Source organism: Drosophila erecta, unplaced genomic scaffold (assembly GCF_003286155.1).
Source record: "Drosophila erecta strain 14021-0224.00,06,07 unplaced genomic scaffold, DereRS2 tig00000126-arrow-pilon, whole genome shotgun sequence".
In the NCBI taxonomy this organism is placed as follows: Eukaryota; Metazoa; Arthropoda; class Insecta; order Diptera; family Drosophilidae; genus Drosophila; species Drosophila erecta.
The window spans coordinates 2597796-2611317 of record NW_020825209.1 but is presented as its reverse complement, the minus strand read 5'-3'; positions in this window follow the sequence as shown (position 1 = coordinate 2611317).

The following is a 13522-nucleotide window of genomic DNA, read 5'->3' as shown; positions in this document are numbered from 1 at the left end:
ATGGGAGGAGACTGATTGGCCGGTAGGATGCTGGGTCACTCTCTGGCTTTCCGGGCTTGTGGATCATACTCACTAAGCCAAATTTCCACTGGGCAGGGAAGTAATGCAACCTCAACATAGCGTTGAAGATCAACGTTATGTAAGAGATCGCGTGAGTAGGCAGCGCCTTCAGAGTAGCGTTGCAGATGATGTCGTGGCCTGGTGCTCTTTTAGAGGATTGGCGGTTTATGATCGCTGATATCTCACATTGGTCGAACGGGAGAATCGGTGCATCCATTTGCAGCGCTTGCTCAAGGACTTCCTGCGTTTCTTGTTTTTCCTGTTGGCTGGCAAGGTTAAAGGGCTTGAACCGTTCAGCTAAGTGCCTAGCAAACACTTCCGCTTGTTCCTTGTCAGAACGACACCATGTTCCGTTCTCATTAGCTAGTGGTGCCTTCCTGGGGCACCTCCTTTTTATGCTACGCGTCGCTTTCCATAGAGAATGCCTCGCTTCGCTTCCAGTACCAGTGTTGGTAAGCCTCTCGTCGAACCATGCAGCTTTATGGTCCACCAGTTTCTTACGGAGGATATGTTGAGCTCTGTTCCACTCTAATTTGTCTAGAGGGTGGCGGGACCTCATCCATCTTGTCCGAAGTCGTCTCTTTTCAGCAATTAAAATAAGAATTTCCCGTGTGAGGGGTATACCTGCTGCTACGGGTCTCTGTGTCAACGATCGTGTAGCTGTTATGGCTGCCGATTTCACCTTTACAGCAAATAGGTTGATTGCGTCCTCAATATCTTCTTCTGAGTTGATTTCTATATCAAGATACAGAGATTGCTCTAGAAGACCGCAGAACATTTCTAAGTTGGTGTGCCTGGTTATCAATCGATCTGCTGCAGGATATGTCAATGCTGTGACATCCAGCGTTATGATGAGAGGCAGGTGATCAGAGCTGAGATCAGGAGCCGATGTTATGGAAGCATGAATATCGAGAATGCCTTTCGTTACTGCAAAATCAATGCAGCTTGGAGTTCCTCTCCTACCGTACGGATACCGAGTAGGACTGCCTGTAGCCAGCGTGTTGACTTCCGTACTAAGAATAAGATCCGCGAGAGCGCGACCTCTTTGATTGCATCTTCCTGAGCCCCAGAGCCAGTGAGATGCATTCCAGTCTCCTGCAATTATAAATTTTCGATGATTTAGCGGTAGTATGTCAGCAAATTCATTTGTTGTCCATGTGAAACGAGGAGGACAGTAAATCGCACCAAAGTTGATCACACCAAGCGCTGTGTTTATTCCTGCAGACGCTATTTGTACTTTTTCGCTGGTAACAGGGCTCAGAGGAAAATGCACCAAGCTAGATTTTATAAAGATCGCAGCTCCTCCTCTAGCATTGCCAACACTTGGATCATTAGCTGGATATGCATCAAAGCCATATATTTTTGGCACAAAGTTTCCTCGGCAGTGAGTCTCACTAATTAGTATGACATCGATCTTATTTTGTCGCGCAAAGCACTCAAGCTCTGGCAGCTTCGTGGAAACGCCATCGGCGTTCCACATTAGAATGCGCAGCGGCATCATATTGTTGATCGTTGCGCTTGGAGGGCAGCAAGCAAATTAAGAATTTGCCCCTGCTGCTGTGTCTGCTGTTGCTGCTGTTTGAGCATCATCATCATCATCTCCGTCTGTTTATCCTGTAACGAGCGGAGTGAATCGATATTTCCATTGAGGGTTCGCATCATGTTTTCAATGTTATTTTCAAGAGATGAGTGATATGCCGTATTTCGGGATCTCGATGCTGAACGGTTGCGGTTGTTGTCTCGTTGAGCTGCAACTCGAGATCTCGATGTCGAGCGGTTGCGGCTGTTGGTTCGTTGGTTTATGTTTGGGTTGTTCTGCTGTTCATGTTGAGAGACCTGTACGCCTCCCCTAGCTGCATCTGCATAGGAGACACCTTGACGAGTGGCTACTCTTGGTCTGCTCCTAGTTTGATCATTTGTCTCGGTTTGGGTATTCACAGTAGGCCGAGCTCCAACTCCACGCTTGGGCCGAGATCGTTGCAGGAACGCCTGGTATTTGGGGCACCCTGAATAGCTTGCAGGGTGCTGTTGTCCGCAATTGTAGCACGTGCACGGTTCACTGCGCGGCCTAGTACAGTTGCTGGCAGCGTGCTCGCCAGCACATTTGACGCAAATATGCGCTTTACGACAGTATTTAGCCGTATGGCCAAACTGTTGGCATCGATGGCATTGCACAACAGCATTGCGCTTTCGGAGGGGCTCAACGATAACCCGCATATGGCAAAGTGCCTTGACTAGCAGGATCTCCTTATTATTGGCCGCGGCGGCAATATTCACGAAGAACATATTTACCGGCTTGGCTACAGGGGTGCCTGGCTCACTGCGCCTCTGGGGCAGATGGACGTCAAGCACCTTGTGTCCGAATTTTTCCAGATCCTCCTTAATCTGGCTATGAAGCGTGCTGTGGTGTAAGCCTTTTATGCAGACTTTAAACGGCCTATCTTCCTTCAGTTGGTAGCAATGGAATTCATATTTTTCGTGCTCAAGCCAACTGACAATACTACGAAAAGTGGTAGCGTCATTTGCATAGAGTCTCATCATACCGCCAAGTGAAGCCCTAGCTTCAACTTTATTTATGTCAATTATTTTCCTGAGTTCTTGCATGAGCAGAGAGACGTTTTCAATACCTTCCATCACTATGGGCGGTGGTTTGGGCTGCGTCTTGTTGGGAGAACCTGAGGTGCCAGGAGAGTTAGCGGCCCGCTTCGCCGCAGCAAAGGCAGCTTGATGACTTGTACTAGGCCTCTCACATAGCACGTCGTTGGCGTTCTCAACTTCCATGTCATCTGGGTGAAGCGCTAGCAATTCGAAACGGTTTGAGCTGCCATTATAGTTCGATTGAGGTATGGGAACGTTATCACCGTTCTTGCCGAGGTTAGCTTTTTTCCCATCAGTCTTTGGGGAGGCGCATGACTTGCGCTTTATTGTTTGAAAGCGCTGCGAGGCTTCACCTGAAGCAGGGCTTTGGTAGCGCGAGGCGGTTCCTGATGTGGACCCATTGACGCTCGAAAAAGCAGATGCCAATGAAGCTGCTGTGGCGGCAAAATCGGATACTCGTAGAGTATCATTATCTGAGGGCGCGTTGACGGCATTTCTAAGTTCCTCTCCTAGAATTGCCTTGTTCTTATTAGTAGCACTAGTAGTCGTTGACTGCGGCTTGTCAAATTGTCCGGATTTCATCGCACGCCTAAAAGTATGCAATAATATCAATTGATCTTGGGGCAGAATAGAAACTAAAAGCTTCTATCTGATACATAAGCCAGAACTTATCTGCTGCTGGAACCAAATGGTAAGCTCCTCACAAATGTTTGTTAGGCTTTCCAACGGATGTTGTGTTAAGCTTGCCGGCACGTGGCCGCTGAACAGCGGAGCACAATTTAATTAAATTTGATAGTTTTAAGAACACTGCACTGGCACGTTACTATCACTGATAGTGACTCAAGATGTCACTAAGCACTAATTGTGCCACTAATTGTGGACTTGTCTCTGGTGATTAGTGGCGAAAATATTAATAACCGCGAGCGATGATCAGGTGCGTGCTGCTCTTCGAAAGCTCGCAACGAAAGATAATTGATACTTAATAATATTCTAATTTATTCTTGTATTCGGCAACAGTGCCGATATAATTATGCTACCAAAAATATTGATATGTTAATGTGATTACGATATTTAGTCCTGTGCGAAATGCTTTTTCTACACAGCAACAGAAGGTGTTTTTTATCATTTTCGAATAAATCCGACAAAACAACGGAATGTCTAACTAGTAAACATATGCTGAACTACCAAACAAAGCTCGCTATCTAACTTTGGGACTTGGCATGTCTCTTGGGAAGTCTCAGATCACGCCAGTGCCTTTGTTCTCGCTGTCGAACGCGAATTCGAGTCACTGGGATAAGCAACTATCAATGGAGTTCCGAATTTACATAATCAAGAAATAATTATGCCCCAGATACAGCAACAGCAGGCAGCCACCCCAAGAGTGGATCTTCGGCGGTGACATGTCAAAAGTTGTGCCTGTCGCACATGTTGCCCCCCAAGATGCCACAAAGATGCCCCACCCAACGACAGAAACCACCCAACTACAGGGTGGCATCAAGGACATAAACACACACACTAATGGACAATTGACCCTCATCAGGAGCAGCAGCATGTGGTTACATCCTATGTTCCGTTCCAGCCCACAAACGATGCCATTGTACATGACAATATGTGGCTGACCTCGTCGGGCCCGGTCCCCAAAAGCCCCCATCCTCCCCCCATTCACAATCCCCAATTTCCCATACCTCGTTTTCACCCAGAAAACCCACTCAAAGGTTTGGCTTTTAAAGTGATTGCTGGATGGACGGGGCAGCCACACACTCAGCCACGCAAAAAGTGCAGGCGATGCTCAAGTGAAAAGGCAGCCATAAACATGCAAACTCAATTAAAACGATTTCTCATTAAGGGCATTCAACGTCGCTGTCTCACTCATCGATACACTCGAACAGGCCGCCAGCCCTACCATTTAGAGAACCCCTCTGCAGATCACACAGTCCATTGGTGCACACAGAGAAAAATGATGGTTACACTAGGAAAGTGAAATTAGTGTTAGTGTGCTTATTGTGAGTTGGTATATACTTCTTGACCAATTTCCTTTACTGGCCACATTATAAATTTCTACATTACTTTTTCGACAACAAAATAGTTACAATAAAGTAAAATAATTTATAATTAGTTACATATATGGGTGCTCATCAATTTTCACTGTGTACTCACCCTTGTCCAGTACTGCCCCTCGCCTTTCGGTCAGTCTGGGATCCAACCATTACCCCAGTTGATGTCAGATTTCATTAATTATCGTTGGTAGAAGTCACCACCAAATCGGTTACGAGAGTTTGGGCGCTTATAAGGGGTATGGGAACTACCACCAGGAGCCGAAACATTTATCCATTGCACATTCAAGGTCCCTAGGAGAAAGAAATGGAGCGAGCGCGGCAAATCGGACGGATAATTTACATGACAAATTGGCTCAATTGTCTATAATGTATTTACTAAAATCTGAGGAAAGGGTATGAGAACAGTTAGATGCCATTCTTTTATCTTTGCTACCTGTTTTTTGCTTAGATATGATGATTAGAATTAACACGATTAGAAATAACATATTGTTGACAACATTATTGTTTTTTTTTTTTTTGTGATAAAATACACAGTATTTTTTCGAGAGCAGTAAGAATAATTATCCAAAAGTGGAATGTGATTAAAATCAAGCCTGGAAACTTTTATTTTTTGCCATTTTTCGCAAAAAATTATGATTCGATTTTTGTTCAACAGCAATTAAACTAATTGGCAAATGCGAATGTTATAGTGATTCGTAATAATCTTTAAATTCGTCATAATATTCCCTATACTTCTGTATACAATTTTTCGTTAATTTTATCGATAGATTGTATCATTTGGTCTCATTTTGGTTAAGTTACAAAAACCAAGATAGAATGCTATAGTCGAGCTCCCCGACTACTAGATACCCGTTACTCAGCTAGTGGACATGCAAACGAAAAATTTCAACATTTTCTGGAATATCAGAAGAAATTGCGTAAAAAATTTAGAAACCTTTAGAGGTATGCCACTTTAAAATCCGATTAAGATAAGTTGAGTTATGGAGTTTAGAACTTCAGCCTATGAGCTTTTTTTTAATTTTTTTGGATATCTACAAAATTTCTACAACAGAAAAATTGCAAAAAATTCAAAAAAAAAAAAATTTCTAAATTTGAATGCAGATTTTTAGAGAATTGCGCCACAAACATTTAGAGGTATGCCACTACAAAATCCAATTAATATAAGTTGAGTTATGGAGATTAGAAGTTCAGCCTTGGGACGTTTTTTAATTTTTTCGAATTTCCTCAACATCATACATCAAAAAAATTACAAAAAAATTAAAAAAAAAAAAATTTCCAAATTTGAATGCAGATTTGTAGAGAATTGCGCCAGAAACATTTAGAGGTATGCCACTTTAAAATCCGATTAATATACGTTGAGTTATGGAGATTAGAAGTTCAGACTTGCGACGTTTTTTTAATTTTTTCGAATTTCCTAACATCATACATCAAAAAAATTGCAAAAAATTCAAAAAAAAAAAAATTTCTAAATTTGAATGCAGATTTTTAGAGAATTGCGCCACAAACATTTAGAGGTATGCCACTCCAAAATCCAATTAATATAAGTTGAGTTATGGAGATTAGAAGTTCAGCCTTGGGACGTTTTTTAATTTTTTCGAATTTCCTCAACATCATACATCAAAAAAATTACAAAAAAATTAAAAAAAAAAAATTTCCAAATTTGAATGCAGATTTGCCCCAGAAACATTTAGAGGTATGCCACTTTAAAATCCGATTAATATACGTTGAGTTATGGAGATTAGAAGTTCAGACTTGCGACGTTTTTTTAATTTTTTCGAATTTCCTAACATCATACATCAAAAAAATTGCAAAAAATTCAAAAAAAAAAAAATTTCTAAATTTGAATGCAGATTTTTAGAGAATTGCGCCACAAACATTTAGAGGTATGCCACTACAAAATCCAATTAATATAAGTTGAGTTATGGAGATTAGAAGTTCAGCCTTGGGACGTTTTTTAATTTTTTCGAATTTCCTCAACATCATACATCAAAAAAATTACAAAAAAATTCAAAAAAAAAAAATTTCCAAATTTGAATGCAGATTTGTAGAGAATTGCGCCAGAAACATTTAGAGGTATGCCACTTTAAAATCCGATTAATATACGTTGAGTTATGGAGATTAGAAGTTCAGACTTGCGACGTTTTTTTAATTTTTTCGAATTTCCTAACATCATACATCAAAAAAATTGCAAAAAATTCAAAAAAAAAAAAATTTCTAAATTTGAATGCAGATTTTTAGAGAATTGCGCCACAAACATTTAGAGGTATGCCACTCCAAAATCCAATTAATATAAGTTGAGTTATGGAGATTAGAAGTTCAGCCTTGGGACGTTTTTTAATTTTTTCGAATTTCCTCAACATCATACATCAAAAAAATTACAAAAAAATTAAAAAAAAAAAAATTTCCAAATTTGAATGCAGATTTGTAGAGAATTGCGCCAGAAACATTTAGAGGTATGCCACTTTAAAATCCGATTAATATACGTTGAGTTATGGAGATTAGAAGTTCAGACTTGCGACGTTTTTTTAATTTTTTCGAATTTCCTAACATCATACATCAAAAAAATTGCAAAAAATTAAAAAAAAAAAAAATTTCTAAATTTGAATGCAGATTTTTAGAGAATTGCGCCACAAACATTTAGAGGTATGCCACTCCAAAATCCAATTAATATAAGTTGAGTTATGGAGATTAGAAGTTCAGCCTTGGGACGTTTTCAATTTTTTCGAATTTCCTCAACATCATACATCAAAAAAATTACAAAAAAATTAAAAAAAAAAAAATTTCCAAATTTGAATGCAGATTTTTAGAGAATTGCTTCAGAAACTTTTAGAGGTATGCCACAGGAAAATCCGATTAGGATTGGTTGAGTTATGGATTTTGGAACTTCAGCCTTTGGACATTTTTGAATTTCTACATCATAACATCAAAAAAATTACAAAAAAATTAAAAAAAAAAATTTTCCTAAATTTGAATGCAGATTTTTAGAGAATTGCGCCAGAAACATTTAGAGGTATGCCACTGGAAAATCCGATTAGGATTTGTTGAGTATATAGATACGAATCTAGTATACCTTACGAGTAACGGGTATAATTATAAAGTCATGTCTTCACTTATGGCTTTTTCATAATTTATTTGTGCTACATTCCAACTGCATTTCATATCCATCTCCTAAGATAATGGACAACAATTTCGCGCTTCCGCCATTATTCCAGCATTTGGGAGTTTGGATGCTTTGGTGTTGCGGCAAACTTGGCAATTTTATGCTTCAATTTCCGCTTCCGCTTTGAGGGGCCACGGAGTGTTGCTGGAGAGCTGGTTGGCAATTGAGCTGCCGAACCAGACAGTCGGTGGGGGAAAATGTAGGTGGGGGTTTTCGGTAACAAAGCGATATCCGCCACATAAGCTGCCTGCTCGCATACTCCTTATTTCCTTTATTTTTCCGCTTGTTTTTCTTTTATTGCCGAACTGAATTCAGAAAGGGCGGTGGATTTCTACGAGGGAGGTGATATAGATATACCTGAACCGCACCATAAAGCTACATATGCCCCCCACGCCCCCATTCGCATTCTTATTCGCACAGCCCACAATGGGTTTTGTTTAGTTTTTACAACAGGCATTGCTGTCGACTTTAGTGACATTTGACATTTGATATGCCTTAATCAACTATAAAAGCTTGTCTCAGACGAAAGCAACGTGGGGTGGCTGCTTTTTTTTGTGTTGTTGTACGTTTGGGTTTATTGGGGGCTAAAAGTTACGGGAGCCGCACATAAAAGTGATGCAACATGCAGCAACACGTGGCCATAAAATGGGAACAGGTTCCTAAGTAAATTACATGTATCAACTATTCACGGAGCACGATGCGATTTTTAGTCACGTAAGCGCTTAAGTACTTATCTTGGGGTTTCCACGTATTTTTTTTAGTAGTCCAACTTAAAAGAAATTAATTAATAAACATTTGTATTCCGCTGATCAGGCTACCATTCAAATCATGCTTATTTTCCACTGCCAAAACTTGGTCAATTACGCTATTGATTTAAGAATATTCAGAGCTATACAAATATATATCCCATATTTTATCCCATTTCGTTGACTATGCCGATTCCAATTAAATTGTTAAGTCGCCGCTAAGCTTCAATTAGCTAAACCCAAAGATGACAGGCGCTAAAAATAATTTCCAAAAGGCAAAAAAACGTAAGCGAAGTGCGGGCCAAACGAACGCTGAACACGAGAAAGAGCGAGTTGGAAAATTTTAATTATATTTGCAATTGCAATGCCATAAATTTACCAACCCAACCACCACGCCCACCATCCACCGCCCACCACAGGGAACGTGGCGACACCGAAATATGTGGCAAGTTATTTTAATATGCCACGAAAAAGTGTCGCAACTTCTCTTTCCGCTTTTGTGGGTGGATTGAGGCTAAGGAAAACCTTAAATTAAATTGCAATTTGTGGCTTAATTTATTTTTATCGCATACACAGCACCACAGATATAGGCAAAAGCGCACAGACTTAGAGGCTCTTTTGCCGCGATAAATATACATACTAGATGGCGGGAAAGTCGGGCGGAAAATGGTTTGGAGAAGGTGGAAAAGGCGGCAGTGTTGCGATAGCTAAGCACCTGGGCTCTGCTGGGAGCTATGCTATTATTGGAATTTTAATTTCCCCATTTTAAAGCGCATCACTCGAGGACTGAGTAAAGCCCATTTCCGCCCCCCGATATCCAGATATTCAGATACCCAGATATTCCGGTGCCCAGCCAAGCATTTCGCCCTACACAAATACAGTGCCTAACGCACACACTGTCATACACAGACGGGACAGTGTGTGTGTGTGTGTGTTTGTGTGTATATGATGATGCACTGGGAATAATTTGTGCATATAAGGTGTGTTGTTTATTTTTCATAATTTATTATATCACATTGATTTCCGTATTTGTATTATTATTTTGCAACTTTTTTGCCGTATTTATCATAAATTTAAGCTACGTAAACTATATGGGAGATGTACAAATTGTTTCTCAGGTGTTTGTTGCGTGCACTGAGTGCTTCCTTCGCTTTGTTTTTGCCGCACTGCTTTCCGGTCATTTTTTTGTTTTTGCTACCACCGCTGCCGTTTCTGGTTTTGGGTGTTTTCGGTGTGCAATTTCACGCGAAGTTTGCAGCGCATCAATCAAAGCTGACAGCCGCTTCTCTTTCACATATCTCCTGCAAACCACCCGACCCCCAAAAACCAACCCACATCGTCTAGTCTCAAAACCCCGCAAACCCCCCCACCCCTCAAAAAAAAAAAAAAAAAAAAAATAGAAAATCAAAAACGATCCTGACGTTTAGTTAAGCGCCGTGAAAGGCCTTGACTATGTATCGGATGTGTCCCATTTCCAGGGATGTATCTTGTCCCCAACAAGACTGGTTAGGTTCGATGTGCGTTTTAAGTTCGGTTATAAATATATTATAGATAAAAATATACCTTAAATAAAATGCAACTAGGAGCTTTTTCGTAAGTCACTGAAATAAAAGTCTAGTCCTCCATTAATTTAGTTGTATCTTTAATGCTTAGATGAGTTTTTCAGCTGCAATTGATATATTATTTTAACCGATTCTGAAAACCGAAAATCAAAAATAGCTTAATGGAAATCCTGAAAATGTTCCACTATGCTGTACTAAGGAGTCGTTGATATTCAGGTTGCAGGCTGGGCTCATCCGCATCCGTATGCATAATCGGCGGCTTCCGGTTACATCCTGCCACCGAAGGACATCCTCTCCCAAGTCGGATTCCGCCGGGGAAGTCGCACAGACACGGCGACACCTTTGTGGCATATCAAACGGAACTATGCGGAACGAACACGTGAAAATGCGTGGCACAAAGGATACACCGGTCCTGCTGAAAAAAAAGCAGAAAAAGTAACAACACAATGTCAGGGGACAATAACTTCATCCAGGATGAGAAAGGAGCTTCGAGGCAGAAGCTCTGGCACACACCAGAGAGCAGGGGTTGTATTTTGTAATTTGATCCGGGTGGTGGTTGTGGTTGTTCCTTTTGTTGTTTGGGGCGATGGGTGGCGTAATAGGCGTAAACCGGAAGTTAAGTGTAAAAATAATAATAAAGGTGTGTGTCTATACGTATCTTCCTGCTTTCTATCTGGGCCATTGTATACCGCCCCCAATAAGGGATCTCATCCCCACCATTTTCTTCCCATTTCTGACTTTTCTACTTTATATAATTTTTGCCCTTCGCTTTTTAAAGGCAAGTAACTTTTTAGCTTCTGGAGTTCGGGCATGATTTCATTTTGAAATTACAATAAATACAATCATTATGAAACGCAAGTTTTTGGCATGCATATTTTGTTGCATTTGTATAGACAACATATAACCTAATTGGCATTTCATTTTATAAAATGAATTTAAAGAAAGAAAACTGAGGTCCTAGCGTAAAGCATTTAATTAAAATATAATGAGTTTATTTATCAAATGTGCAAGCTAATAACCTTTGCTCTGCCTGAAGGAAAGTATGTTTTCATGGGAAAATGCCATGTACTTTTTTAGTTTTCATATTATTTTCACTTTCCGACAGGAAAACAGTCAAAACGGAATCCCGCCGCTGACAGTTGGAAATGTGGGGGAAAATAGAAAACACGGGGGCGAAATGTAAGGAAAATTGAAAGAGAAGGTTTTTTGGGGAAGGCAAGCAATTTCTGTTTACGCTTTTTAATTTTTGCTTTATTGTGCGCAATTTATGTTCCAACCCGTACGAGTGTGTGAATAGCAGGAAAGCCGAGAAGAGCAATTTCATGGGGCACACGTCAGCCTTCGCCTTGCACCTTACACCATTCCCCTTTTCACCTTTCGCCTTAAAGTTTAAACCTTTGGCCATTCCCACTCCCGTCACAAAAATGCTTGCCTTTGCTTTGGCTCTTGGTTTGGCTCGTTCTGGATTTCATTAGATTTATTTGGATGCAATGCTCAGGCATTCAAAGAAAAAATAAATGGCATTGCCCAGTTAGGCGGCTAAAACGCATCAAGAATTTTCAAAGGTTTTGGATGCCCAAATACCTTACAAAAATCATATGTGGCCATATGAAACTAGGAAAATTACAGCAGCTCAACGGCTTTGCATCTACATATATGCAAAGCAAACGAGGGAAATATGAAATACGAAATTTTGTATCCTTCTATGGAAAGGTTAATTTTGAAGGATGCTTATCAGTCCCGAAAAATGAACCAATCACCACGCCCACTTTCTAACGCCTAGTACATCGTGCCCGACTCATCAAAGACACATGTGCTGCAGCCCTTCAAAACCCGAAAATAAAATCCACAGCAAGGACATACAAAAAATTGAAACTCACAAGAAAAACACAAATTACGACCTATTTTTCGGGTTTCCCACTACGACACACAAAAAATGGGGCGTTTCTTGGGGATGAGCGAGTGTTCGCATAAGGAAAGTCTATAAAAATCCACAAATAAAATGTCATTTGCCTGGAACGTGCCTGGCATCTACTTATAAACTAAATTAAGGATAACATTTGAAAAATTTGCACAAAATAAAATCCAGCCAAAAGGATCCAGAGAATAAAATAGAATAGAACAGAACGGCACAGAACAGAAGATAACAGAACAGAACAGAACAGGACAGGACACGAGTCGCGGACACGATGTCCTGAATGCTTAAGTTGAAAATGTTTCTTACCCCAAAAAGTACAGGCACACACACATACACATACACATACATATATAATGTACATGGAGAATGGGGAGATGGAGCAAATAAAGGCGAAGAAAAGAAATAGAAGCTGAGTGAAATAGAAAATACACACAATAATTTAAATTGCTTTACAATGAAACCCTAAAATGTCAATAGAGCGGCGCGCTATTTGCTTTTCCTATTTATTCCGCCCACTCCCCAGCACACTTCTTGGTATGCAAAGTGCCGTCCGCGCAGCCCCTCACTCACCCCCCTCAAAGAAACACCCCCCTCATTGACACTTTGTTGGCTTTTTCATTTCTCAGTTCGCTTGCCAGTTGGACGCATTGAAATAAAGTGGATCATATCGTCTGAGTCGCAGAGCCAAATTCCAGATCCCAAATACATGTCCAGCACTTTTGTGCCCTGAAGCTATATAGCTATGCCTAAAATAATATTCTTTAAAGTGCCTGTCCATTTGATTTTACCAAATGAAGCATCTGGGTAATCGGCATTTGGCACTTTCTCTAGGGCCAAATATCCATTTACACCCAAACAGGCGAGCATTTCGCACGCGGATATGTGTCCTGGCACACTTTTATTTTCCAATTTTTTCGTAGCTGTTGGCTCGCTGTAAATCCGAAATCCAATTGCAGATGAGTGCGACCACACAATGTCGGCACGTAGACGTTGTGCTAAATATTTCAACACGATTCAACAAACTACTCACTTAGCTGGCTTAAAAGAAGCGTCTCCTCTGCACTCCGCCGTGCCCCGCCAGAAGCCAAAGCCAAAGCTAAAGCCAAAAAAGCAAAGCACCGGGCATGACCCACAAGCATTTGCACTGCATTTAAAAAACATTTGCGGTTTTTACGCTTAATCATCGTCAGCGGGCGGTGGCTTTCACACGGGGGCGTGGTGTATCTATATATCCCCAGCCGACATCATTTCCTAGCTTGGAATTCCCAGCACGCTTGTATATATTAATAAAAATGCATTAGTTCACATTTATTTTCGACATAAAACGTGTAAAAGTAAGCAAGCCAGTCAGCCAGTCAGCCAGACAGACAGGCTGGATGGGGGCAGACGGGCCGAAGGGATCCCGAGGGGCAGCTTGTAGA